Source organism: Zingiber officinale, chromosome 3A (assembly GCF_018446385.1).
Source record: "Zingiber officinale cultivar Zhangliang chromosome 3A, Zo_v1.1, whole genome shotgun sequence".
Taxonomy (NCBI): Eukaryota; Viridiplantae; Streptophyta; class Magnoliopsida; order Zingiberales; family Zingiberaceae; genus Zingiber; species Zingiber officinale.
Genome location: NC_055990.1, coordinates 97,946,982 through 97,972,294, shown reverse-complemented (window position 1 = coordinate 97,972,294; position 25,313 = coordinate 97,946,982). Strand labels below are relative to the sequence as shown.

The 25,313-nt window shown below is 37.2% G+C and overlaps 1 long non-coding RNA gene across 2 annotated transcripts in view; it reads right to left on the bottom strand.

Moving 5' to 3' along the window:
* Positions 1-25,313, bottom strand: part of LOC122052115 — an 89,295-nt gene that overhangs the window by 25,824 nt on the left and 38,158 nt on the right. For both annotated transcript variants that reach the window (XR_006131873.1, XR_006131874.1), the window contains 7 exons: positions 14,338-14,457; positions 14,170-14,236; positions 13,132-13,280; positions 12,739-12,899; positions 10,132-10,180; positions 9,405-9,609; positions 9,142-9,192 (listed from right to left, as the gene is read on the bottom strand). This is a non-coding gene — a long non-coding RNA (uncharacterized LOC122052115). The remainder of the gene's footprint in view (positions 1-9,141; positions 9,193-9,404; positions 9,610-10,131; positions 10,181-12,738; positions 12,900-13,131; positions 13,281-14,169; positions 14,237-14,337; positions 14,458-25,313) is intronic.

Sequence of the window (25,313 nt, the reverse complement as noted above, 5' to 3'; positions counted from 1 at the left end):
CTCTATCCTGAATTATTCCATTCGGTATATTCATGTATGATTCTTCTTCATGTGACTTTTTGTATCTTTATTGTGTCAAAATAATATTCTATCTAACATGTTTCTGAGGTATTCATTAACCCTTTTGGCCGATATTGGTCTATCTTTGCTTTAGAGTATGTATCGGTCTTTATTGGCTTACCTTCACACGGCAATCATGTATTGGCAGCTATTGGCCTACCTTCGTTCGGCAGGCATGTGTCGACCGATATTGGCCTACCTTCGCTCGGAAGGCACATATCGACCGATATTGATTTACCTTTATACGGCAGGCATGTATCGACCGATATTGGCCTACCTTCGCTCGGAAGGCACGTATCATCCGATATTGATTTACCTTTATACGGCAGGCATGTATCGACCGATATTGTCCTACCTTCGCTCGGAAGGCATGTATCGACCGATATTGTCCTACCTTCGCTCGGAAGGCATGTATCGGCCGATATTGGTTTATCTTTGCTCTGGAGTGTGCATCAGTCGTTATTAACTTACCTTCATATGGCAAGCATGTATCGACCGATATTGGCCTACCTTCGTTTGGCAGGCATGTATCGACCGATATTGGCCTACCTTCGTTCGGCAGGCATGTATCGACCGATATTGGCCTACCTTCGTTCGGCAGGCATGTATCGATCGATATTGGCCTACTATACCTTCGTTCGGCATGCATGTATCTACCGATATTGGCCTACCTTCTTTGACTTTTTCTTCCTTTTCTTTCCTCATCTGAAGGCCCATAAAACCTAACCCATATCAGAGGAACTATGATATACTTTAACGAAAATTAAAATTTTTAGAAATTTAAATCCAATACAAAGGATAGCTTACTTGGAAAGATAATATCAGTGGATATAGGTTTCTCTCAGCTTAATAGGTGACTTGATGAGGGGTTGTAAAATACCGAAAAATAGGCGAATATTAATATGTAATTTTTTCAGAATTTTTAGAAATTTTCTGGGAATTTTTCGGAGCTCGTAAGACGGGTTTTGAGGGGATCAATTTCGGGTTCGGATTAAGCCTGTTTGGGATACCCATTTAATGGAGGAAATGTTTTATTTATAAAACCTTTTCCTTTTCTTTTTATTTCCCCCAAAACCCCGATCCCGACTCTTCTTCCTCTCTTCCCCGACGCGACCTCTCTTCTTCCTCTTCTATACTTCTCCCTCGCCGAGCCTTTCCTTCTTCCCCACCGAATCTGTGCCCTAGCCGTCAGCCACCCGAGCCTAACACCGCCGGGAGCCACCCCTTCTATAGCCGTCACCTGTGCCCTAGCGCCGGCAGCCGGCCTTTCCTTCTCCTCTTCTTCGAGCGTCGGCCACCAGGTCCACCGAGCTCTAGCCGCGTCGCCGTCACTCCGACCCGACGCCGAGCCTAAGCACCGACGCCCTCTCCGACAGCCACCTCTCGCCACCACCGAACCTCCTCCTCTGCCCGTGCCCTAGGTTTGATCTCACAGCCGGCCTTGCCTCCTTTTTCTCGGAGACGCCCTATTCACGGCAAAAGCAAGCCCTAGATGAGCCCTGCCGATCTTCGGTTGCCAGCCATTGGAATTTTTCCTAGCCGGCCAAACATTTCTGTCCTAGACCTCACCACCGGATCCTCCTTCTTCGCCACCAGCCGCCGGCAGTGAGGAGAACAGGGGGTAGCGAGTTAGGTAAGGCAAAAAGGGGTATTTGGATTTTTGATTTGGATCCTGTGCTGAATTTGTTGGTTGATAACTATGGTACTTGTCACTGTTTTCCCACAGCAGCTTCTCCGGGTCTCGACAGTAAGTTCTTCAGGATTTGAGCAGCACTGAGGCATCGAAAAATTTGAGGTAAGGTTTAGGGTTTTTGAGCTTCGTGTATATTAATTAGGTATATGTTGGAGATTGGTAGATTGGATTAGCTTTAGATTTTTAATCTCATGTTATGATTAGGGTTAAGGAACTAACCCTGGTGGACCCACTGATTTTATTTAATTAGGGTTCATTAATTTTGTTGGATGGATTAGTTGGATCCAATTTAGAACTTCTTAAATTGGATTAGAATTTAATTTGGCTAATTGTGGTATGATAGAATTAGCTAAACTAGACCTTATGTTTAAAATACAGGACCTTGACGCGAGACGAGTATCTCGGAGTCAGATTTGGACCATTTTATCGGAGGCGGGTACTTTTGACTTATGTCATTTGATATACATAGTAGTGAATATAACAAGTTGCATTAATTATGTCGTTTATTTGTTTCGGTTAGTCACTACCCAATATCTGATACATGATTGATTGATTGCTTGATTTGCATCCCATGTATACTTTATTTGTTTATACATGCTTATAGGGGGTAATGATATACCATGCTTCACCATGTTCAGGACCTAGGTTTTTTTATATCTTCTGTGTACCTTTGATTCGATATGATTCGTTGACCTAGGGTGCACTTTTCTATATATATGGATTAGGTCAGGATGTTTTTATGGTTATTGTCATGCACCATTTGCATGATTGCATGCTGTGCGATAGTCCGCTCCATTATTGTTGAGCACAACGCCAGTTACATGGATCTGCACACACCACCACTCATGGGTTAGTGGTCGATTCAGGCAGAGGGACTCTGTTAGGCACCGTTGGTCCGCTCATGGGTAGTGTGACACAACGTGTTATCCGGGAGGGATTCCTCCCGTCACGTGTACCGGAGATGAGAGCATTGCGCTCATTTATGATTTGGGGTAGGAGGATAGGTGTACTCCGACAGATCCGTCCACTCGGTCACTCATCGGGAGTAGTGACGACAGAGTGCACGGTTGTCACAGCCCTACCACTCGGCCTCACTATTGTGTGAGGTGATCGACGTCGGGGTGACCGGGACGCATCATTGGCATCATATGCATGATGCATTTATTGCTGTGTTTGTGTTTGCTGCATTTATATCTGCATATTGTTTGGATACCTATGTTTGACATGCACAGATTCCTATACCACTCGGATTGTTTGACCTTATACTCAGGTCCTGGTTAGTATTCTCCTATTTACTTCATATGCATATTTTTATCTTTCTTATATCAGGTGCGCATGATTAGTGCTAGGTGTTATTTCCTACTTTGTATATAAATTGACCTGCTGAGTGTTGGACTCACCCGCCTCCATTGTTGATATTTTCGGGTTGATGCTGTCGTGAGAGTTCCAGTCTTTGGTCCCTCTGGACCTTGAGGATATGATTGGTTTCCTTTTGGTTTTTCTAGACTGTTTTGAACTTGTTATGTTTTGGATTATTTTACTTATGGACATTGTATGGATTTTATTATGTCAATGGATTTGGATTTGGATTTATTCTACTACATGCCTGCCTGGACGGCAGAAGAGGTGAGTTCATCGAGTGTAGTGGAGTAGGGTTGATTTCGAGTCAGGGTATTATCTTTCTGTTTACTTGTTATATAAACTGCGTGGAATGTGTGGTTGTATTTTTATTGTTTTTATTATTCCAGCCGCCTGTGGCTGAGGTATGTGAGGATGTAGAAAAGTTTCAGATTATCCACCGTACAGGGGAGATGCTGCCGAAATTTTCTCGGACAGGGACTCCTCTTGGGCGTGACAGGGGTACCCCTCAAAGGAATCTGATAAAATAGCTAACAGATATGGTCAATTCTTTGAATGAAACACTTGTCAAATCAATGTTGACTTAAAATGATCATATGGGCTAAACTAGGCAACTACAATCAGATGGAGATTTGATAAGTGCACTTGGGAAGTTGGTGAAAATGCTTCATATCTTCATTGTATAGCTCATAGTAATAATATTAAACCTTCTATTACCTAATTGCAAATTGAAGATCTAATGGAAACTGATCAAAGGTATATACTTGATGGTTCTACAAATCATTTTAAAAGAATTATATAAAGACAATTTAATCCCTTAGTTGTTTTACATATAAGAGATTGAAATATCATAAAAATGTTTCTTTTTTTTCATTGGTTGAGTCGTTTACTCATGCTGAGACTGAAGCTACTATTCATGGACTTACTAAACTTACAGAAAATGTGTAGTGAAATCATACCCAATTGCAGTAGAAAATGTATTATTAAAGTCATCTCTAAAGTGTTGGCACTTAGACTTCAACAATTAATTAGTGATATAGTGCCTCCTAATTGCTTTGCTTTCCTTAAGGTGCAGAAGCATAGCTTTATGACTATAATTGAAATAATAAATTAGTGTCAAAAGAATAATAAAGAAGTTGTATTGAAGATAGATTTTTTTAAAAAAAAAAACCTTTATAATTGTTTTTTGGCACATTATGCACACAAACTCTTTTCTCTTCATTTATTCACATTGCCCACAATGAGTTTACAAAGATCCTTAAACATGGTAAACATAAGGAGCATCATTTAATTTTTATTTTATTTTATTTTATTTTATTTTTTGCTAGTTAGTAGCAACCTCCTTTGGTAATTCAACTGGTTGACGATACATTGTTTCTTGTCAAGGCTAATACAACAACAACAATCAACTGTTATCCCACTAAGTGAGGTTGGTTATATGGATCCTTCTATGTCATTGGACTCTATCCGCTCCTACTATATCATCATCTATATTTAAATAATTTTATCTTATTTTATTATTGTTAACAAAGTATTTTTTTTATCTTCCTCGTTTGTCAAGGTTGATCCAAAAGAAATATTGTCCTAGTTGCATTCTCTTGTTTTAGTGGGCTAATGGATAAACTATGGAAAACCCACACTTGCCTACTTGGATAAAGGGACAAGTCATTAAGCACTTGTTTTAGATGTGTATACAACTCGAGTTCAAGAATTTCCTATAAAATGTTTGTGCTTTTAGTAGAGAATACAAGCAATCACGTATTTAAAAACTAGCAACAACATTACATCACTATCAAGGGAAGCAACTGTCAACAAGAAATAGAAGTATATTAACAATTATTAAAAGTGTCTTCAGCAGTTTAATTTTACATCAATCTAGCATATATTTTTTACCTACTTAGGTGATGCATAAGGTTGATAGATGAGAAAAAGATTCTTATGGACACACAAACTCATGTTCATATTTCTAGAATTGGTTGTCTTAAGATGGAACATGGTGACTCAACTAAAAAATCTTGGAAGTTTAAGAGTTCTTTATATTGAGTTACACATGTAACTAATCTTAGTCACTGGCGGTGAAGATTGGTTGATCCAAACGATTTAAAGAGTTTGATATTTAGTACTTAATTCCAATTAAGGTTCAAAATCTTGAGTCGTGTTGAAGTTTTGATTTTTCACTAAAATAATATTGTTTTAGTATTGTGTCGATATTTTGATGCATTATGTCGATAATGGATTAGAATTGAAGAAGGAAGAAGATGAAGCATAGGAAGGAAACATTGTCTATGCAGAGCATGATTTAAAAAATTGTATCAAGTCAGGCGAAATTGTCAAATCATATCATTCTATTAAATCATTGAAACTCAATATTGGAGCATTAGAGTATCGACTTGAGATTTTAAACCATGATGCTAAGTTGTATCGAGTTTCGGCGATTTTATCGGAATCATACATTTCAATCATTCACCCCAACATGGTATAAAATTTCAAACCATGTTTAGTCTTGCAAAACATATTAGAATGATTCTTGCCCAAACTAAAAAAGGTGCTATATCTAGAAGAGTTTACACAAAGTGAAATAATAGTTTTATTTCTTTCAGCAAAATATAAGTCAATAATCTGACAAATATCAGGCTTAGGAGGATACATGACATAAGAATCTACTACTAAAGCGTAAATCAAATACTTCTATGACAAATGCAATACTAAGAATAAAATTATAAAAAATTAAAATATGGAGGTTGAGCTACATGGACAATTCTCTAGAAAAGAACTTGATTTTTTTGTTGATCTAGAAATAGTTCAATCCAAATGATTCTTAACAAGGAAGATTCTATTACTTGGTGTTGGTCTTTAATGGGAACATTTATAATTCAATTATTATATAATTTTAACAAGCAGTGGAACCACTCTCTTTTGGTATTCATTTTGTGAAAACATGTAAGGTCTCACGAGTCAGATGGAAATAAAATAATGGATGTTAATTAAAAGAAAATAACTTATAAAATTTTTTAGGAATTTATAGAATATTTTTTGGATTTTAAAAGAACTCGTATGACATGTTTTAGGGCGACATATCTAGTTTGAACACCCAATCAAGTTGGGAGTTGATTGAGTATATAATTCTAAGGATTATATTAAACCCTAGGTCTTATTCGTCTAACCCTTCCGCCGCTCACCTTCTACCAATTCCCCGTTACCACTCTCCATTGACGTGGCGCCGCCCATCGCCATCGATCCGACGCCGTCACTTTATCGGAGTAGTTCGAAGCCAGTGGCGAACTTTAGCACTGCCAGTTGGTCAACGACACCAAAAAGGGAAGGCAAGTAGCTTTCCCCTTTGTAGGTATGGGATAGGGTTTTCTTTAGGTAGGCAAGAATAAGGCTTTGGATGTTCTCCTATTCCGCGCTAGGGATTTTTGCTCGATTTTCTGTGTTTTGCTCCAGATTCCTTTTGCTTCAATATATACGATTGAAATGAGAATTTGTTTTTCTTGTCTTGATGAGTTTTAGTAAGGGGTGTAGAAGTGATTTGCGATTTGTTGTGTTCTTGTTTTTTGTTATAACTCTGGATTTCCTCGGGATAGATTAAGTAGGTTGCGAACCATCTTGTATCTATCTTGTTTCTTCAAGACAGGTCAGTTTTGTATTCTTGGGTAGATCTAAAAGTGGGGGTTTGATTTGGGAGATTGTGATTCGAATCGGAGATCTTGTTCGTTACTTCATGATAGATGAAAATGTGGAACAAAGAGGGTGGGATTGCAATTCAATTTTAGTTTACTTTCATAACAGAAAACTTGCTATACCTCTATTCAGATTTCATTAGTGGTAGTTTCTCCTTGCTATCTCGAAATGCCGAAGCTGTTCATGAAATGTTTGGTGTTTTAAGTAGCTCTTCTTATGAAAATAGGCTTAATTACTATGCATGTAAATTGTGGGATTTGCAATTCGGTTTTAGTTTTCTTTCCTATCAGAATTCTTGCTATACCACTGCTCATATTTCATTAGTGGTTGTTTCTCCTCGCTACCTCAAAATGTCGAAGCTTTTCATGAGGTGTTTGGAGTTTAAGTAGCTCTTCTTATGAAAACAGGTTTAATTACTATATATGTAACTTGTGAAACCTGGTATGATAGAACTATGACCACATGTAGAGATATCATGTTTATGCCATAAGGTTCGACTAAGTAATATGCATATATGCTTGCATGGTGTGAAAGAAGTACGTTATGTCCAATGTACTGGGGTTTAGGTGCATGTATGGTGATAGTACGAGATAGGTGCCCTCGGATGAGCTCCGGGGAGGGCCTTCCAAATTAAAAAAAAAAAAAAGAAAAAAGAAATTGATTCAAGGGATATTGGCTTTAGGTATGCGAATATATAATATCCTAGACTATTCCTTTAAAAGTTCATGATCATGGACCGAATGAATGTGCTCTAATAAGGGTTGCCACAAATGCACCATGTATACTCTTAGTTGGTTATGTTGGAGTTTCCTTACCGTGTATGCTATACCATGTTTGATATTTTCATTTGAATTTAAATCTTAGTAAGAAATGCTTGAGTTGGTTTTATAGCCGAAGCAAGTTCAAGTCCTATATTTTCTAGTTTTAAAATTCTTGCTTTTTATGCCTATCACATACCGACTTGTGGAAGATATACTTGCTGGGTCTGTGGACTCACATTGTAAATGATGCAGGTGGAGAAAATGGCACCATAGATGTGATAGGGGATGTGGAGGTGGAGTAGCCAAGAAGATGAGATGGAATACAAAGCACACTGTCCGAGGGTCCCTAGGAGCATGTTAATAAATTTTGTTTCCTGATTTGTTATGTTGATATGAGTTGGAGACTTTGTGCATGTTGTTAGAGTCTTATGAATTTCCATTTGAAAAGTATATGTTAAATTGTGAGGTTCATATGTGATGCATGTTGACAATAATGAATGAGGTATTTTAGTTTTGGAGGTCTTGAGTAAGGAGTAAGGGTCGTTTCAAAACAAGTCAAATGTTCTTGTCTAATTATGCTTGATATGGTGAACAACTACATCTTCAAGCCATCTTCTTAAGCTTAGCCATAAGGTCCAAAATGATTGGAGGCGGAGAAATTTAATAAGAAGGAAATTTAATATTAAACACGGTTAGTCAAAATTGACTATGGTTGGCTCATAAAGGAATCATATTCAAAAACAAAGATAGTAGGATCAAGATGCTCAAGAGATGAAGGAATTTTTTTCATGGGATATATTGGCCAAGCTAAAAAAACATTCACATGCATATTTGAGAAATGCTAATGACTCACATTTTGGGTTAGTGATGACCGTTATGTAGGAAGTTATGACACTAGTTGATGATGATGATGATGATGTGAACTTCGGTTTATCATTCTTCAATCATAAACACACTTTGTTGTAAAGTATTACATTCTTCTATATGCAACCCTTATCATTACTAGACATATAGTCTAGCTTTTGTACTACATCTCCATCACTATTACAAAAAGGTATGGTTTTTAATCTATGATGGGTAAGCATTCTTTAAATTCGCCGAACTACTTTTTTCGCAAAGAAAAAAAATATTAGAATTAGGTATAAATGGATAAGCTCTAAAACATTCAAAAGATGTTATCTTGTTATTAACTAGAAAATTTTAACGAAACAACCAAAAATAAGCAGGACTACATAACGAGCGCTATGACAATGGTAGTAAGAGTTTTGATTCACTTAGAGGACCCTAACATTTTGGGCAATTTCTTGATTCGTTCTAGAAATAAAATCTACCTCTTGCTATTGTAAATAAATAGGCATGCCAAGTTCTTTACCTAATTTTCTGCATAACTTGGTCGATGAGATTTCAAGAAATATATACAAGACTAAAATGATAAGACACAAAACCAACACCTCCTACGGCAACCTAATTGGGGAAATAACATCACAATGGAAGGGAAAATAATTTCAATTCCTACGATGAATAGCAATGGATTCAAAAAAAAAAATCAAATTCATGGCAGATTTATAAGGGGGATTACATTACCTATATTATGTCTCCGACGAAAGATCACATCCCAAAAAAAATCTAGGACCCCTGATTAAGAAGAAACAAGCTACATATCAACTGTCCAATTCCTCAATCAAATGAAAATATAAAAACTTACATTCAAATCTCAAAGGAAAATAAATAGCCAATGCCAAAACAAACCTAGAATAACTCTAATCGGATATAGAAAAACCTACCAAGATTAAGACAACAAAAAGTATAACTAGAATCACAAAAAAAAAATGCAATGGAAGATTTACCTCAAATAAATAAAGGTACCAATCTCTCAATAGGGCTGAAGGATTAGTCACTCGAGACTGAGGATGAAGAACTTGAGAAGATGACCCTTGGTGGGGAATCACAAGATTGTCTTGAATCTTGAGAATGGTCATTCGATTTTGTTGAAGAACATAGGGCAGAAGAAGATTGACATCTTGGTTAAGAAAGAGAATAAGGATATTTGTCCTGCATTACCAAATATAACAGAGTTAGCAATAACATACACTAGTAAAATATAGTAACCATGATAGAGATTACAGTATGCCTCCCTAATTAACTAACAAAAGAAAAAAAGTTCAAGGATACTATGGTCTTGTTGGAAAAACATGATATGGATGTCATGTCCCGGGGGAGTCCCTGCCAGAGGAAATTTCGATAGCATCTCCCCTATACGGGTGACAATCTGGAACTGACTACAAAGCCCTCAGGGCTCATAAATCTCGGCCAACACGGTCGGAACATATATAATGAAATAAGATAAGCATTCCACGTAGTTTATATAATTCAGCATCCGGTTGACACAACCACGCAGTTATAATGGTAAAAACCTACTCTACAACGAGGAAAACACAACACAACGGAAAACCTTCACAACGGAAGCATGGGCATCATACCCGAGCACGATATAAAATCCAAAGTGTAAAACACATACATCACAAGTATGTAGTTCACTAACAAGGAAACACAAGTCCGATAATATAAAACCACCTCGACACCTAGTGGGAACTAGCGACTGGAACCTCATCACAGCTGCAACCTGAAATAGAAAATATATCAACAGGGTGAGTCCAACACTCAACAGATACCAAGCTGACATGCATAGTAGGAAATAACTAATAGTAACAATTATGCGTACAGTTTCCTAGAATAATAATGAAAAATGCAAAACGGAAGGAAATGGGAGAAGCTGTACTCACCAGGACCTCCTATCATAATAATAAGGTCGTCAGACCGAAAATGTCATATCTCCTGTATGCATGTCAATCATATGCATCCACCAAATATGCAGCAAACAAAGTGCAGCAGACACAAGCAATAAATGCAATCATGCATATGATGCAAATGACATGTCATGGTCACCCCTGACGCTAGTCAGCCATCTCACATACGATGGTGAGACCGAGTGGGTAGGGCGACAACTGTGCACTCTACCATCACTGATCCTCAGTGACCGAGTGGACAGGATGCTGTCGGAGTACACCTATCCTCCTACTCCAAATCATAAGTGGAGGAGCTCAATGCTCTCATCTCCCTGAGACAGTCCAGAGGAGGGATCCCTGTTCTGCTACCACGCTGCGTTACGCTACCCATTAGTGGATCAGCGGAGCACTGACAGAGCAACCTGCTGCAACCCACCCTGCTTGAATAAAAACCACTAACCAATGAGTGGTTGTGTGTGCAGATCCATGTAACTGGCGATGTGCTCAACAATAATGGAGTCGACAGTCGCTCATCATGCAATCATGCGAGATGGTGCGTGACACTAAGCATGAAAATCCTAACCATATCTACCTCCATAAAACATGTACCAAAAAAAAAATGGCTCAAACAAGAAGATCTAGGTACACGTATCAAATATGGTAAATGTCTAGTCTGGTATATCATAAGGCATGGTATGTCACTACCTCTATGAGCATAAATAATCAAGAGGGTAATGGATGCAAAACAGATAATAAATAAGCATGCTGAAGGAATCAAGCAATGACATACCGATGCAGATATAACATAATTATTACTACTCATTAAAATCCACTATGCATATCAAATGACAATATCTAAAAGATAAGTCAAGGTACCCGCCTAAAAAATGGAGATCATATCCAAAAGATCCCACGTCGAGACACTGCTCTCGAATCAAAGTTCTATAATACATGATATACAGATTTAGCTAATTACTTATAAATTAATTAGCTAGACCAAATCCCCAACTAAATCTAATCCATCAATCAACTAGGGTTATCTCAATTAACTCTAGTCGTGCCATCATTCGGACTAAACCCAATCCTTTAATAAATTTGTATCGTTAAGACAAAATAAGGGATTTACCTCCAACAATTCATATCAAGCTAAATTTAAATCAATTCTAGTAACTCATTCAAATCTAGAAATACCTCTGTTGACTCTCGATTAGAGAAGTCAGAAGTTACAGTAAGAATTAGGCAAAACTACTACCCACTATCAAGTACTCCAACTCAGCACTTGCCAGCCTAAATTCAGCAGAGCAGTAATGCTACTGACTGAACCTGCAGCCCTCCCTGCCTCCTCCTTCTCCAATGGCTATTCGCTACTCCAACAGCACCTCTCACTCAACAGGTGGCTGCAACATCACCAACTCGACCTCGCGCAAAGGAAAGGCAGTAATGAACCAAGGTGATCAGGAGGTGACTCTCCGAGGACTCCTAATCGGAGTAGCACAAAAAGGGACCGGCTGGGAACAACTCCCTGCTCGTGGACAGAGATCAGATTTAGGGCTCGGGGTAGCAACAAAGATGTGACCACAGTGAGGGAGATGGGAGAAGAAAAAGAAGGGACCTCGACGTCGGCTGCTCGGGTGGATGAACGGCGACGTCGGCTGTCAGCACACAGTGGCAACGATGCGAGTCGGACAGATCTAGGGCTCGGCTGGTGACGACGCGGGTCGAACGGATCTAGGGCTCGGCTGGCGATGGATTGCACAACGTCGGCGCAATTTGGCAGTTCGCGGTGAAGACGCTTAGGGCAGAGGTAGTTCGTTGGGAAGGAGAGGAGAGGAGAAGAGAAGGAAATCGAGAAGGAGATGTGCCCGGTTTCCCTTTGTCCAGTGCTTTAATCACGAGAAAGAAGAGGAAGCGATGCGATGTGGCGCCGTCGGTTTGGGGGAGATGAGGAGGCTCGGGAAGAGGAAACCGTGGAGGAGGAGGAAAAAGGGGTCGGCGTCGGGCTTAGGGCACGGTAAGAAACAAAGGAAAAGAGAGAAAAAGAAAAAAAGAAATTAAAAAAAATCAAACATTTCCTTGTTCAAATAGGATTAGCTTAAACAGGCTTTCCCCTAGCCCAATAATTTATTCCCTTAACATATGTCATACAAGCTCCGATTAAATCTCAGAAAATTTCCTAAAAATTTCGTTAAGATTATTCCTCAAATAACCTTATTATTTTATTATTATTTGGATGCTGTATTTTACAATGGATCACTAAAAATAAGGAATACAAGTCATAATCCTTCAAAATTAGTTATAAAAAAGTCAAAATCCCATGAAACATCAAAAGCTCGAATCAAAAATAATATCTACGTGTACGCAAGATAGCAAAAGTATCTAGATAACTTTGCATTACCAAGTTCCTTTTCGATTCAATGGATGTCGACATAGACTTCATCCTTGCAAATAGTGATATTGTTGCACAAAATTTTCTATGGGAATGCAGGATGTTGATACAGATATTAGTGATTTGTTGCCTTACTTGAGAAAGAGGGCTCACAGGGATGCTGCATGCAGCTGCAAGCATAGTAGACTTGCACTTTCAGTATATATATTTACAAATGCAAAATATTTAGCAAAATCTGAATTAAATATTATATATTTTATACAGTAGACTTGCAGTTTCAAAACTAAACAAGCAAAAACATACACTTATAAACTTCAGAATTAACAAAATTATAGCATGTTTTATTGCATAATTCCAGTAAGCAAGAGGCACTAGTGAAGATTATTGATAGTAGAACTTTACCTTGCTTGAGCAAACAAGTAAACTGAGCATCCAAATTAGTGGATTGGCACAAACTGCTGCAAACTGCTGATATTATCAGTGCAAGTAAGGGAGAGATTAATAACGCAAATCCTTCGTTGCCCATACACAGTGGTATAAAGAAGTGCACACTGCAGAAATAACATGACCGAGTGATACTATAAGTATTAGAAGTTATCATGTCTTTAGTAGCAAGACATCATTAACAAAAGTAGGTCAGGACTTGGGAGATACACCAATTAATCCTAGTATTCATGTAGGTTCTACCACAAACCTGAAATGTACATTCTGAATTCACCTAGAGCTTGCCCTCATGTTTAAATGTGACCGTTATGGTTTTGTTCGGATAAGAAAGGCTTGAATAGAGCAATGATAAATAACACAGAAATAAAATAATCAATGCCTTGAATGTTAAGATAGTCAGTATAAGATACTCCAATTCTAGATACATTGATCCACACACCTATTTGACACTTGTACCCAAATTTGGCTATCAAACATATAGCTTATCAATTCTTGGATTGCAATGTGACACAAATATGGAAGGATTCCTCACTATCAATTTGGCATAGGTCTATTATAACTTAATGCTTTAAAAATGAATGCTTAACATGCACGAATTGTGGTGGTAACTTAGTTGGGCACACATCTGATGCAGTTAGTTGATATGGGCTTAAAAATTTTTGTAACATTATAGTTTTTTTCAATGTTTTGGGAACTCTGGTTTAACTATTATAGATATAGCTTCTTCTGTTTTGTTAATACCGATGAAAAACAAGAACAGAACAGACAAATGTCCAACAGACTATTGCAATATGGTTCAGAGCTTTATACATGTATGCTTCATCAGAAATAGTAGTTATTATTCAATGTGCCATATTGTTTCTAGAAACAAATCTAGTACTTTTATCATCATGCTCAAAAGCTGAATTTAATTTGATGTTGTTGTAGCTTTAGGAGAATCATTAACGTAATCAAAAATAGAAATTAGCTAACATAAGTTAGAAAGATAATATTCACCAGGAAGATCAATATCACTAGGAACACTTTTGCAAAATTTTCCAGAGTATTCTTGAACTTCAAGACCCTATTAAAATAAAACATTTAGGCAATAGTTGTAGTTATGGAAAATTTCTAGCAAACATGGTAGAGGTTGTAAGGAAATTTTAAATGCAGAATCAAGTTTACCCAGCTACATCTAACACGCATCACTGCTTCAAAACCTTGGGGTCTACTAATGTTCCATCTAAGATCATTGTAGAGTTTAACCGGATCAGAAAGAGCAGAAAATGGATAATAATAATAGACCTGCAAAGATGCAAGTGAAAATTGAGATCCAAGATCCAACATCAAGGAAATAGGATTCTCTAGGTAAATAGTTTAGTCTTTTTGTAAAAAGAAAGTACTCATCGCCATTGAACATTGTGATGTGCCGATACCTAATAACAAATGAATAACAACATCTGTAAATCTATAACTCTATTGTCTGAAAATTATGACTTGGGTGACAGATTCACATCACATCAGATGTTCATGCAATATGCACAAGTTGTAACAGTAAAATTAATGAAAGAAGGTATTTGATGCAAAAGATTCTTTCTGAAAGCAATGCCAGTGAAGGTTGAAGCATTTTATATAAGACCATTTTCTGAAAAATAGAAGATACTTTCTCTGCCTTGGTAGAGTTCTTATTAGTTGTCTTTAAAATGTAGATTTTATGATTTGTATTTAAAGGAGACTACTATCACTGAGTTGAAAACACTATAAATCAATAAATCACAGCAAACTCAAAATAATCAAAAATCAAAACAATAATGTAGTGTGATAGTTGGTTACACAATCACCACACTAATTACAGTAGGGAGACCAAAGAAATCATTATCATTAAATAATGTTATGGGGCTAGTTATATGGACTTCATCCTTCTATTGAACTCTATGTGAAGGTATGTTACTAGTTATATCTGTATATGGCTTCCTATCCCTTACACCTTCGAGTTCCAATGCCTTCATCTTTTTATGACTATATACTGATCATCTTTGACCTTTGTTCATTCTATATTAACCTTTGTTGCCCCTCATTTTAGACTAAATCAAACTTCTCTAAGATAGTAAATTTATGATAGCATTTACTTTTTTTTAAATATAAACCATCAATTCATCTTGCATCTGAGCAATGATAAAAAAAATATCTATTATATGAGAGATTCTAATAAGAAATTTAGGTTAATTAATATTAACTAGAGTTGTATTTGAGAACTTCTAATGTAAAGCAATTTGCAGTAGTATAATTTGTGAGCCAGTTCCTATTATAGCATTAGGGTATAAGAAATAACTGTCCTTATCAACCTTACTTTTGAGAAGATACACATAATAATATTTTGTGTTATCATTTATAAAAGTGATGAAGTATTTATTTCCACCACGTGTTGGTATACCTTTGAGATCGCATACGTCGGTGTGAATTAGCCCGAATGGTTCGTTGTTTCTCTCAACATGTTGAAAGGATGACCTAGTCATTTTCGCTTTAACACAAGTTTCACACTTGTGGTTTGGGTCAAGGTGGAATGTAGATATGCTTTGCATGTTTATTAATCTACACAACACATCGTAGTTAACATGTCTTGCCACAAATATGAAGACTCAAGCATATAAGTGGAAGAACTTTCATCTTTATTTATCTTAGGCATAATGACCATTACATTGAGCTTGAATAGCCCATCAGATACATAGCCCCTTCCTACAAACATTTCATTCTTGGATAGTACAACTCTGTCTGACTCAAAAATAATGCGAAAGTCATGCTTGCTTAACAGTGATCTGGACACTAGATTCTTCTGAATCTCCGGAATATACAACACGTTATTCAGAGTAAGGTCCTTACCTAAGGTCATCTTCAGCACTACTTTTCCTTGGCCTATGATGTCCAAGGTTGCTGAGTTCCCCATGAACAACTTGTCCCCACCTTTGACTTCTTTAAAGTTGTGGAGCAACTCATTATTGCAGTAGACATGTCTGGTAGCTCCAGTAATAATCCACCATTGCCGTGGGTTCGATCCAACTAGGTTCAATTCGGAGACAACAACGCAAAGGTCATCCATTTCTGGTCCCTCGTTCAGGTTTGCCTCCTGCTTCTTCAGCTTTCTACATTCCAAAGATTTGTGACCGACTTGACCACAATTGAAGCACTTCCTAGAGAATTTCTTGCTTATGCCTCCTCTGGGTCCCATCTTAGAAGTCTTGGGGTTCTTTCGTTTTAAGTTTTAACTGTGCTTGACCATATTGGCTTTCACAGTAGCATGAGAGAACAACTTTATCTATGAACTCTTACTGGCTTCTTCGATGCGAAGTTTAACAATGAGTTCCTCCACATTCATCTCCTTCCACTTGTGCTTCAGGTAGTTCTTGAAGTCCTTCCAGCCTGGAGGCAACTTCTCAATGATAGTAGCCACCTGGAAGTTTCACTCAAAACCATTCCTTCTGAGTGAATCTCATGCAAGATCACCTGAAGCTCCTAGACTTGGCTGATCACCGTCTTAGAGTCAAACCATGTTGTAGTCCAAGAATTAGCCCATAATAAATTTCTTGGCCCCTGCATCCTCCGTCTTGTACTTCTTTTCGAGGGACTCTCACAGCTCCTTAGCCATTCTTTTTATGCTATACACAGTGTACAATGAGTCAGTAAGATAGTTGAGGATGTAATTTCAGCAAAGGAACTCAGAATGGGTCCATGCCTCCACTGTACTGATGGTGTGAACATCAACATCCTCAACAAGCTTATGAGGGTCCTCGGTCAAGAACCGAGCCAGATTACTTAAATCCGGCTTTCTGCCTATTCAACGTTCATGTGGGGTAGATGAAACTGACTTTGAAGACACTTTGTTAAGTATATAGGACGCAACTAATAATGCATCTCTCCAATAGGAGATTGAAAAATTAGCCTGCACCATCATAGACCTAACCATTTCAAGAAGAGTCCTATTTCTACTTTTAGCAACCTCATTTTGCTGTGGAGTTCTAGGGATAGTTAGCTATCTAATAATCCCTTTCTCATTACACATTGTCTTGAACTGATCAGACAAATATTCACCTCCGCGGTCAGTGCGCAAGGTTTTAACCTTACGTTCCAATTGATTCTCATCTTCGTTCAAGTAACAAATAAAGCAATCCAATGCTTCAGATTTGTGAGAAATCAAATACACATGACCAAAACGCGTGAAGTCATCAATAAATATAATGAAATAAGAACTTCCATTTCTAGCCTTCATATTCATCGGACCACAAATATCCGAATGAATTAATTGCAATGGTGATTCAGTCCTAATAGCCTTACCAAATGGTTTCCTTGTCGTCTTTCCAGCAAGACAATGCTCACATATAGACAAGTTAATCTTAGCATGAGTGCCTAAAAGGCCCTCCTTAGCTAATATATTCATTCGTTCTTGTCCTATATGTCCCAATCTAGCATGCCAAATTTCATCATTAACATCAGCATTACTAGTAAGAGCAATGTTTGAAAAACAACCATCATTATTATTTGGTTCTACATCAAGAACCATAAAACCATTTGTTACATAACCATATCCAATTAACACAGAGTTAATTTGAAGTTCCACACGATGGTTATAAAAATTTACATTGTAACCTAAATCAAGAAGACAAAAGATAGAAATTAGATTCCGCCGAATCTCAGGGGAGCATATAGGACATCATGTAGAAACAAAGTGCCTCCACCACGTAGGTTGAGCTTGCAAGTGTCAATTCCTTTGACATCAATTCTTGCATTGTTTCCTACATATATCCATTTGTTATCAGCTGCTACACGACGGTACTCCACATATGTAGCTCGATCGTGCTACGTGGTTCGTTACTCCGGAATCTACAATCCACAAAGGATACGAATCAGCTAACAACATTGTACTTGCAACATATCGCTCGTGGAAAGAAGATAAAGTTGGATCTACCTTTTTAGGCTCAGCACACTCCCGAGCAAAATGGCCCTTCTTGCCACAATTGAAGCAAGTCAACTTACTCATAGGTGTTTGTCCATATCTCTTTCCTTTCTTCTTGATTTGGTTTTTAACAGCAACAACACTTGCCTCCTTTCCTTTTCCCTTTCCTTTCTTAAACCATCTTTTCTTATTCTTGGAACTAGAACCTTCAGCTACAAAAGCTTGACCAGAAATCCTTGCGGATTCAATCCTCTCCTCCTCAAGTTCAACATGGCGTGAGACATCGGTGAAAGTCTTGATACTCTCACTGTGGGTCAGATTCTATTTCATTGTTTCCCAAGAATCAGGAAGGGAACGGATAACTACTTGAACCTGTTGTTCATCGGTCAACGCATAACCAGCAGTCTTAAGCTCTCAAATCATGTTACCCATCTCCCTGAGATGTTGGGCCATGGTAACATTCGAGTGCTTTTTACAGCTATCAAACTTGATAGTTAGCTGACGGAGCTTACTCAGACTGACTCCACTGTACTTCTCTCTAAGGGCTTCCAGACAGCATGAGCAAATGGTAATGGCTCATACTCAAATACCAAGTCATCCACCATTGAACTAATCAATATACCCTTAGCAATGGAGTCCTTCCTTTTCCATGCCTTATAGGCATCAAGGTCACGTCTGTGCTATGCTGTAGAACCATCAATCGGTTCCTCCATGATTTGATTTACAACCTCTAGAACTTCTTGTTCCTTAAGAACGTATTGTATCTTGAGGTGCCAGATTTTGTAATTATTCCCATATAATTTCTCACCCTTATTGGGTTCAACTATGATGTTTTTAGTTGTCACGATCTACATAAATAAACACATTATTCATTATTTTAGTGTAATTCATATATATGCAATTATTTATTGACTCAGTGTAAATTAGAATTAGTTTACAAAAGCAAGTGATAACATTGTTTCCACTCATCATTTGTATGTTATAATCTAATCAACATTGATCAATCATATTACACATATCCCATCTAATGAACGAATCATTATTAAAATGAACTAATCATTTTTTATATGAACTAATCATATGGATATATGAACGAATCATATTCACATGAACTAATCATGTCATGAAATGAACTAATCATTTCCAAGTTTGTTAACATATAACATAACTTTTCATTATATAATTCTGTTCGTACATAACGACAGAAATTATTACATGACTCAAAACTAAATGAGTTAATACTGTTCGTACATAACGATAGTAAACAGAACACTAAAAAACTAGATAGGCCAACACTACTCCCACTAGGACAAACACTAGTGTAGCAGCCAACATTATCCCTATTAACCTGGACTCATTTGGGATAATCTCAGATGGGGCAGCTTCAGGATTCTCCATCAGATCCATTTCTGGATCTTCCTCGAGCATTTCCTGGTCCTCTTTAGACTCTTCAAGCTCTTCTTCACCCATATAATGAAGTAGTTCCTTACACAGTACTGAATATATGACGCGTCCTTCATAACGCCCCCATACATAGTCTGCTATTACCCTAGAATACTCTAGCAATGAATGCATCAATGCCCAGATCCTATAACTGTCCAGGACTGGAAACTCTTCTTGCTCAAGTTTCCAAAATAGTCTATCAAGTCGTCTAACATGTCCGTCGATTCTATAAGCAGACTTATACTCTATCTCCTAAATCTCCTCTCGGAGCTGGTTTCGCCGCACTTCGCGACAAGTCAATATGGTAATCGTCCGTGCCATCTGAAAAATTGAATTTAAATAAGTCAGTACAAAACCAGTTTAATTCAATTTATACAGACATACCAACATTATAAATCAAGAAAAATAAATCTTCTCGATTTTCAGAAGTTTAAGTCGACTGACCCATTAGACTAGTCAATCAAAAGTCCGGATGTTAAACTTATTCTATTATCCTCATTAGAACTAATCTAATTGGACAGGGATTTTTAACTTATGTTCTGTTATTGTTTAAGCTCATTTGAGTCAATTTCAGACTAATTGATCAAACTTAGGTCCGTTTGATTCATCCAAGTCTGACCCATTAGAACAAATCTAATTTTTTTTATGATCAAATCTGACACAACAGAACTAATCCGGTCATATTTGATCAACCCAACTTCTATAATCAAGATCACCCTAATTAATTCAATAATAAACCGAGCTGGTTAAACCAACAAATAATTTGAACCAGCTTTAGATATCATTGAATTAAACAGGTCTGCTTAAATCAACTAATAATTTAAACCAGACCTGAATTTGATCGGACAAGTTGGTCTGGTTCCAATTTTAGTAAATTGAACCATAAATTAATTAAATATTTATTTATTAATTAATAAATACATTTCCTTATGTATTTAACTAATTAATAAATATATTTAATTAAAATTTAAACATCCACGGTTTATATATGTGAAGAAAAAAAAAAACTTACATGCACATGCAGCACTATGCTTCGAAAACACTACTGTTCATGCCTTTTTCCTTCGATCTTTAATCGATTCAAACTTGGAATTGAATTGATTCAAATATTAAAGATATAAATTGTCCACTACTTTTTGTATTTACAAAGAATCCTACAATTAATGGGTCCAAAATTTATCTATAATTTGGGAGCTTACATATGTTATATTTTCTAGTATAACCTACTAGAAAATATACTTTTGAGTACCCCTTTAATCATTCAATTCCATCTCATAGGTCTTTGCTAACTTTGGTATCTAGCAAGTCTATAAAACAAGCATTAGTAGATTAAACAATGACTATCAACCGAGTCATTTTGCAAAATAGGAGGAAGAAGTTTATCTATAACATAGAAAACATGATTCAATTAAACTCGTTAAGTAATTTAACCGATTATAATTCAATTGGGGAAAGGAGCTCGATCTCACGATCAAGAATAAGAATGTCCGGAATACCTGAATACTGATTATAATCTGACTGAGGAGAGGAGCTCGATCTCATGGTCATGAAGATAATCCGATTATAATCCAATTAGGGAGAGAAACTCGATCTCACGACCATGAAGATAATAATAAGAAGATTGTTGGAATGCCTAAGTATAATCCTATCGGGGAGACAAGCTTACTCCCACAGTAAAGAATAAGAATGTCCAGAATACCTGGATATTGATTATAATCTGACCGACGAGAAAAACTAAATCCCCAAGGCCATGAAGATAATAAATATAAGAATGCCTAGAATCCTTAAATACCGATTATAATCTGTCCGAGGAGAATAGTTCAATCCCACCGCCATAAAGCATAAGAATGACCAAAATAGCTTAATACTGATTATAATCCGACCGGAGAGAGGATCATGATCCCATGGTCAATAAAAATGCCCGAGATACCTAAATAACGATTATTATAATCTACCCAGAAAGGGAAGCTCGATCCCTCGATCGAGAGGATAATTATAAGAATACCAAGAATCCAAAGAAGACCAGGAATATTCAGATGTCTCTTTCATACCAAGAGGGAGAGGGGCTCGATCCCTTAGTTGAGCGGATAACAATAGGAGGATTGAAGAAGCCACCAGAATGCCACAAACAATAGAAATTCCATCCTTTCGCGATTGGGAAGAGGAGAGGAACTTGATCACTCGGTTAGAAGAATAATAAGAAGAAAACCAAGAATACTCTCAGAAGGCCATGAATACTAAAAGTTGTATATCCTTCGGACGAGAGGATAATAAGGAAAAGACCGAGAATACCCCGAGAATATCATGAATAAAGAAGTGCCAAAAGTCCCATCCCATCGCGATCGAGGAGAGGAGCTCGATCCTTCGATCGGAAATATAATAATAATAACAAGATCCATGATACCACAACAATGAGTATGGAAGATCAAATAGAAAAATGTTTGTTCAGTATTCCATTGCAAAAAGCAAATTCCTGGGAATACTCCATACTATTACATGTCAATGAATCATTTGCATTTCTTAAATAGTACACTAAAAACTTAAAACCCAAACAACAACTTTATAGCATATGGGATATATCCACTTAACAAGTGACTTTCAGATGCGATAGTATGAAAAGTATTAAGACTATTAACACAACCCACAAATGTGTGTAAATTACCAAGATATTGCCTTTATAGAAACCATATAGCACATTCACTTGCCTCCTAACTACAGGGGTCCAACTTACAATTACAAAATCGTATTCACGGAAATAATAACTAATTCTAGAAAGCAATAAAAATTTGCAATGCTAGAATTATACCTTTAAATCCCATTACTTCAACTTAAACATAACACAACACGCGTAACAAAAAATTTAGACAGACATACTAGTTAGGAGTGTTGTTATGCAAAGATTTTTCTTCAAATATCCAATTCTATGATAATGAAACACAGTAGCAGCAACAACAACCAGTCTTTTAAATAAATTTAAAATTAGCAATATGAACCTATTCTAGCATTCAATTCAATAGTAAGGGTGATTTTTCACTATTAAATTTTAATAGCATTACAGATAATTTTTGTTGGTCTTCAATTTACCATCATACCTTAACTCTAATTGATTTAGACACAATATCCAGATTTTTAACTCACAAAATCTCTAAATTATTTGTTAAAAGATTAATTTAATACTTGAAATACATAGTTACAAGTGAGAGATATACCTTAACATGGGTGCAAACACTTACACCAACCATTGAATAAAGGCTGATTTGTCCTATTTTAGGGCATATTTTACAGTGGTCCTGTAAAATTAATTCCAAATATAAAGAGAACTTTTGTTTATGGACTGAGAAGTTAAGTCACATAATCATACCATCTAGGATTTGAAAAGATCACGAGTTCAAATCCTAGAAACAGCCTTTTGCAAAAAAGCAGGATAAGGTTGCGTACAATGGATCTTCCCCGGGACCCCGTATGGCGGGAGCTTCGTGCACCGGGCTGCCATAACCATACCATTCAAAGAAGCAATATGGTTAGAGATCCATGTCCTAGACCCAGTAAGCAAAGCAGCTACTAATAACTTCGTACCCTGTAGGGATGGCAATTTTCCCCGCGGGTTTGGGGCCCCGCAAGGAAAACCTGAAATGGGGATGGGGATCCCCGATTTTTCGGGGATGGGGCGGGTTCGAGGCGGGTATGAGAATACTATCCCTATCCCCGAACCCGCCCCGACTATTATTATTATTAATATTAATAAATAATAATTTGATTTTTTAAAAAAAATATTAATAATAGTGTTAATATTAATATTAAATTTTTTGAAAATATTATTAATATTGATATTAATATTAATATTATCATTAATAATAATTATTAAATAATAATAATAATATAAATTAAATTTAGGAATGAGACGGGTATGGGGGTGGGGATGGGGATTTGATCCCCGTGGGTTCGGGGAATCCCCGAACCCGAAAAAATGAGAACGGGGCAGGGAGGGGAATGACAAACCCGCCCCCGCCCCGCCCATTGTCATCCCTAGTACCCTGTTTATCAAAAGGGGAGGGGACCTGTAGAAGAATCCAACAAATAGAATAACTCAAATTGGGCTCACTTCAGGTTTTTAACCAAGCACGAGTCATAAATCATGTTAAACTTAATTGGATAACCACTTATCTCAAAATCTCAAGCTACGAAGATAATGACTAATTATACATCTATATGTTTAAACACTCAACACAAATGAGTATACTTCATTGATTGGCTCAAACACATCATGATAAGATTTTTTTGTGGACACAGAATTTGAACACTAATAATACCACATTAAAATTAATTGGGTAATCACTTATTCCAAAAGCTCAAGCCAAACAAAAAATCAGAAATCTATAACCTGAGAACTTCTCTATGTTTTTAGTATTAAAGAATACTAAATTAAATATTTAACATGGACCATAAGTCATGAAACCAAATCACAGCTATTGTTCAATTAAGTACCATTGTTTAATCAATCATCATGGGCATATCCCTACAAAATAATTTGGCTTGCAACCTCATCAAGTTAAGTTCATCTTCAAGGAAATATTTATTTATTTTTAAACATTTCTTCTTTGCTCCATTCCAGGAAATGTTTTTAAAAATAAATATTTCCTCTAAGATGAACTTAACTGGATAAGGTTGCAAGGCAAATTATTAAATTGAGCCCTTCAATGATGATATTTGAGGTAATGGCCATTCAATCAAATCTATAAGATGGTTGATGATTTCTAATTTTTAAGAGTAAATCTTTCCCAAATAAATTGTCAGATAGGTATGGAAAAAGCATTTTAATTAATGAGAACAACAAATAATTTGTGCAAGGTGCAGAGTGTCAAAGCAGTAAATGTGACAATAAAGAGCGCACCATCACTTTAACATTAAAGAAACTCTATGTGGTAGAACCTTTAGTGGTTTCTCCAGTTATGGACACAAGGAAGGGGATCCACCTTGTCAGTGAAAATGCAATAACTTTACTTGAATATGAATGCCCATAAGTCAATAACATAATTTTTTTTGTTCTTGATTGAGGAATTTAACTTTAGGTTTAATTATCTAACCTAAGTTATTTTCTATTTCTTTTCTTTTTCTTCTCTCCCGTGCCCTCATCTCTCGACGCCGAACCTTCTTCTCCCTTCTCCTCTTCCCCTCCTCTTCGTCGCCGACGCGGATCCAGCCTCTAGCCCTCTCCCTTGCATCGTCTCCTTCCTCTTCTCCTCAGCCGACGACGCCCTTGCAACCTTGAAGCCGCAGCACCGCCTCCTCTTCTCATCGCGGACGCCAAGCACTCGTCGGAAGCCGAAGCCACCACCGCCTCCCTCTTCCGTGCCCTAGCGTTGTCTACTTTGCCCTAGTTTGGTCTTCACCGCCGACCTACCTTTCCTCCATTGGATCGCCACCGAGCAGTGGAGATTCGACTTTGGATCGAGTTCACCTATGGAATTCCCTTTCCCGCTCGATCCAAGTCGCATGAACCCTCCTTTCCATCTCTGGTTTAGGGTTTCCATCGACTAGATTTAAGGTATGCACTAAACCTAAATCTACCATCATCGTTTCTCTGCTCCAGCCACCACAGTAGCTCGCGGTCATTACTATCGTTTGCTTCTATCGGTAGCTCAACTCACCAGTTGCCACCATCCTCATCAGCTGTGCCCAGCCAAGCCAATCATGGTCGCCTCATCAGTGCCGTGAGCCGTATCAGCTGTAGGAAGAGAAGCCGAAGGTAATTAATACTTTAACCTAAGCT